The 4787-nt window shown below is 40.2% G+C and overlaps 1 pseudogene; it reads right to left on the reverse strand.

The window, feature by feature from the left end:
- LOC137202868 (52 kDa repressor of the inhibitor of the protein kinase pseudogene) lies at positions 1-2421 on the reverse strand (annotated as a pseudogene).
- Positions 2422-4787: the final 2366 nt, after the last annotated feature.

The raw sequence follows: 4787 nt of genomic DNA on the forward strand, positions 1-4787 counted from the left end.
TTTGCTTGTAAATCAAGATGAGGCAGTAGATACAGTCATGGAAAAAGACAGAAGAAAACAGACAAACCGGTTGTCAGTATCCACGGCCTCTGATCCTGTCTTGACCATGAAACAGAAGTGTTCAACATATACATGCCAAAAACCTTATGAAGATGAGGCTCAATAAAAGAATGTAAACAGCAACAACCAGATGTGAACAACAATGGCAGGCTCTTCCTTTCAAACTTTAACTATAACTTGTTCCTTTAACTCCATTTGATAAAGACAAAATCTACACTGAAATCCTTGTTTGGCGAGCTCACATGTTTCTCTTACAGTCTGATAATTTTCTTAACTGTCCCTTACAGATTTTTAACAGCATACTTAAAACTCCTACTATTCAAAGGTCAGTCATGAGCTTCATTGTAATGTTTTGTAAAATGTATTCCTTGCTCCCATACCTCCTCAAAATTTATTTCTTCAAAGAACTGATAATTCAGTACCTGACAACTGGATCCACAGTGATAAATGTTATGTGTAAAATGACTTAACTAATACAAGTCCAAAGTGCCATTAGCAGAGATCACACAGAGTGTAACGTGGTACTTTCAACGCTATCTTCTGGAAGAAGAGTTAGGTCTCCAAAGCATGGGACTTCAAACGGGCCATTTAAACAGGCAGATTATCAATGACTAATGTACTCAATGGGAGGCCTACAGGTCAAGATATTCAGTGATTAAGTGGCCTGCGTACACCTTATAACTTTTCTGTAAGATAGTGTCAAATTTCTTACAGATTTTTTCAAATATCAAATATAAGAGAAAACCTATTTTAAAAGTCTCTTAGGTATTTTCAGTGGTTTCTGAATTATCTGTAGGAAGCTCTGACTTACTTGTATAGAGTTTAATATATGTATCCACCATTAAATCCAAATTGTGTTTTATATCAAAATTTGTGTTAAGCGAAGCCAAGTTCCTTGACCTTTGGTCTGTCAAAGTGTTCCTCAGGTATGATTTGAGACCCTTTCACCCATTTTCATAGCGTTCACTCTCAACCTTCATCACAGGAAGAATACATAGGACCTTCAGCAATGCATTAACTTTAGGAAAAATCTTGTTGTCTGGCAGATGAAGGGCTTCATAATTAGTGGATGGAAGTTCTGTATCTTTCCCTCTGTGTTTGCACTTGATTCTGCAACAATGCAGCTCAGCAGAGAGCGTGTCAGGATTAGGTAAATCACTTCTGTACCTGTCAGCACTATGCTCCTCTGATGTATTGAATTTGAGCTGTCCCCTGATAGAGAGTACCAGAGATAAGCATTTAAGAGCTTTAAGGTGCTGTTCCGAGACTATATCTTTCAGTTCCTGAATAATGTACTCCACTGTTGGAACACTTAGAGTCTCTTTATAGTAACTCTCAGAGGTTAGCTGAGATTCCAGGTTACTGTGCTGAGCTCTGCGAAATTTCCCTGGGAGTTTTACCAGAATATAAAGTTTGGTTGCCAAATTTGTGAGTTCCTCAAACCAAAATTCATGATAAACCGGTATTTTCCATCACTTCATTTAGTGAATGCAGCACTGCAGTCAAATTACTGGCTGCAAAGAAGACATCAGAAGTTTGCCCCTGAAGATTTTCCCCAAAGGCTCTTGTAAAAGATAGAACATTTTTAAGAACAACAATGGTAACAATGAAATCAAAATCTGTTACCGCAGCTCTCACAGACCTCTAGCATCCGTTTCTGCTGTGTTTTCAAACAGAACAATGTGTTCACTGCCGTTGTCCCAAAGCACTTTCTCAGAACCTCTTCGCCAGAAATGATCTGGCACTCCAGCAGTGCTTGAAAGTTATCAGGAGTAAAGAGACCTTCTGGGATTTCATCAGCTTCATGTTCATCCAGAGGTGTGTTCTGTTTTCCCATAAGAATCAAAATTTCAAATAAAGATTTTAAGTATTCTTTGTTTTCCTTCTCTTCAAGAGTTAAAGGTAAAATGTCTTCCTCCTGCTCTTCACCCCCCTCTGCACTGGGGTTCTGAGCATTGCTGTTGTTTATTTCCTCATGTTTTCGTTCCTGTTCAGAAGTTTCATCAATTTTTTCTGTTTCAATGTCCTGATTTCATCTTCACGCAATTCTTTTATTCGTTTTCTGTGTCTACTGTGTGGATTATTCAAATGGCTGGTAAGATCAAATATTGTTGGTATTCCATTACCTCGAAGAACTGTCCTATAAGGGCTAGTTCTACAGATCACAGAAGTCTCAAAGTGTTTGGCACACAATTGATAATGTTTATTTAGTTGATCGGGGGTTTTATCTTCTAAGTCTGCTCTCCTACAATTCTCCACCCACTTCTGGCATCTGGCTGGAGCCTGCAGGAACCTGAAAAAAGCCAGGTCCGACTGCGTGCGCTTCCACGTGCAATTGGGGTCCTCGCAGAAGTTCGGCATCGCCGTCAGCCAGCCGGCCGGCCCAGCCCTCCCCTCCCCGCCTCCTCAGGGCAGCCCACCAGCCCCTCGGGGGCCGGGGAGGGGACCCAATCTGTTTTATAATCCACGGAGTCTTACAATTATATCACCGAGTCAGGAGTCCGTTCTGGGCGGTCCCTAATGACGTCATCACTTCCGCTGACCTGCGTGCATGGTTGTTACTGTGGGTGTTGAGTTTACATGCTGTTCAAATGCCTTTGGAAAGAGACCCTATGATTTGGCATTGAAACTAAAGTTAACGTGTTCACAGAAAGGCACAGAACAGCAGTGGACTGCAAATCTGCTTTTAGAGAAGCAAATATTTGTCTTTGGAGGAATGACCAAAAATACATGTTTTCTTGCAAAGCAACAGCCAAGCGCGCAATGTTAAGAAAGCGTTGCATCATAGTTTATTCAGCAACATTTTTTTTTCCTTTCTTAGTGGTAAATGAAATAATGCTGCAACTTCCAATATATTGTATCTTAAATTTGTTGAAATACGATGTTTAATGACCTCAGTGATTGGTATAATTCCTCAGGATCATAAATCCTAAAATCAACACAGATGTAAATAAGAAGCAGATGGATCTATTTAAACCACTCACCCAAAAAAAAACCCCAAAACCCACTGAAATCCAATGTTTTTCCCAGGATAGATCCAGAAGATATAGACGAGAAATAGTCATAGATAGATAAATATGTTCAGTACAATGATAGCTTGGTTTTTGACCCCTGAGAAATAGTAGGTCCCATTCTATTGAACACTTCCACCCAGGAAACCTGTTTATCTCATGTTTACATCCTCAGAGGGATGGATGAGAACACGTTAGAGAGGGAAAGAAGAGTGCTGTCAATGGTCTGCACGGGAAAAGAGGGAGCTATTGAGGTTGGATGCACGAGCAGCATGAAGAGGAAACATGCGTGGAAATTCACTGACAGTCTCAGCCTATGTTCCCGGCCCTGTGCTGGGTGGCTGGTACTCTGTGTTTTCACCCTTCATCATTAATTGACTCAGTCACCAAGTACTTAAACTGAGTGCTTGTCATCTCCCGGGCTTACTGGAGCTTGTTGGGAGGAGAATGTTTTTATATCCTAAAGTTCGAGGTATAACTAAATGCTTCCCATTATACTTGAGAATGTAGTTAGCATCTGGTATTGTTCCATTTTACAGACGAAGAATCTGAGGTCCGGGGAAGTTGAATCACATGCCCAGTGACACTCAGCTCAAAAAGGCAGAGGATTCCATCCATGTTTTTAAGACTCCAGGCCCATGTGTTTCCCACTCCCTGTGCAGCCTCCCTCCACACTGGAGAGCAGGATACAAGGAGTGTCTGAGGCTGTGGTGGAGATCACAGAAAACAGAGACTTAAGGAAAAAGGAGCAAAAAGAAAAAAACCTAAGGAATAGTAAAATGAAATTTTTGTGATATTTTATAGCCCTTGCATATTCACTACAGGAATATCTAATTTTATGTAATACTTCATAAAGATTTTCCTTTACTTGGTCTTCCCAACATTTCTATAAAAGGTAAAGAAGGTCTTGTTTTTCTCAGTTCACAGGTAAGAGAGCTGAGACTGAAAGAGGTTAAATGGCTGTCTGAAGGCACAAAGACAGGAAGTAGCACACCTGGGTTTGACCCATGTCTTCGAACAGCAAATCCAGTGGTATTTCCACTGTACCATTTTGACTCTGGGTTAATAAATAAACATTATGTATGTATGAGTCCAAGATCTTCTGATGGGCAGTGTGAGAATAAACCAACACACAAATACAAAAAAAGTATTATCCATTCCAATAGCTATTATGCAGTACCGATCTTCTTCATAGCTTTGTAGATTTTGGGTTACCTTAGCATTTTCAGTTTTGACATGATAGTAGCATACATACTGGCCATTTATTCTCCGGCAACGAAAGGCATGTCATCCCTAAAAACTGCAAAGAATATGGTACCCTAACTGTGATTTCAAAATAAAAAATAAGAAGTCAGAAGCAGATTTCCCATAGTAACCACCACAATGGATGACAGAAATAGACCTCTGCTGCTGTCCCCCTCACTCTTAGCCCCACAGAAGAAAAGGATACACAATGGATACATCAATCCAAGCATCCTCCAAAATTTTATCAAAGTACGTGACTTAAAAATAGCCTTTTACCTCATTTTCTAAGTGCATCAAAAAGAAGTTTGGCAGTAATAACTGCAAGAATCGAGACAGAGTTTAGAAATCACAATAGCAAGAGTCCTAGAAATAGATATATCTTTTCTGTCAAAATGTATTAATCATTGGTCCATCTCTTCAGCCCTGTGGTTCTGGGGCAGTCAGCATAAGTGTCTGTTAGACTCTACTCAG

The sequence above is a fragment of the Pseudorca crassidens genome, chromosome 11 (genome assembly GCF_039906515.1).
Source record: "Pseudorca crassidens isolate mPseCra1 chromosome 11, mPseCra1.hap1, whole genome shotgun sequence".
NCBI classification, from domain to species: Eukaryota; Metazoa; Chordata; class Mammalia; order Artiodactyla; family Delphinidae; genus Pseudorca; species Pseudorca crassidens.